Genomic DNA, 392 nt, shown 5'->3' on the forward strand with positions numbered 1-392 from the left:
TCATAATACACCTGAGTCCGCTACCCAGTTACTGAATAATATGTGTCAACAAAACTTTCAAATTCCAAGCTTTGGGAATGCATATACTCCATTGAATCAAATATCTAACTGGACTCAAGGTGGAAGTAGTTCTTCTGCAACACTTCCACCTCGACATCCTCCACAGCAAGAAGACGAAGATCAAGAAGAAGAACAACAACAACAAGAAACTCATGAAGTACCAAGGCGTCGTCAAAATCCTGTACGTGTGAGAAAACCTCGACAATGTGGTACTGGAGGCCACCTTCGACATTAATTATCGTAATTTTTGTAAAATTTGTGATGTTTTTTTTTATCAAATTATGTAATTTAAAGTTTTATCGTAATTTAAATTTTCTATTTATGTATTTTTA

Source organism: Cicer arietinum, chromosome 5, assembly GCF_000331145.2.
Source record: "Cicer arietinum cultivar CDC Frontier isolate Library 1 chromosome 5, Cicar.CDCFrontier_v2.0, whole genome shotgun sequence".
NCBI classification, from domain to species: Eukaryota; Viridiplantae; Streptophyta; class Magnoliopsida; order Fabales; family Fabaceae; genus Cicer; species Cicer arietinum.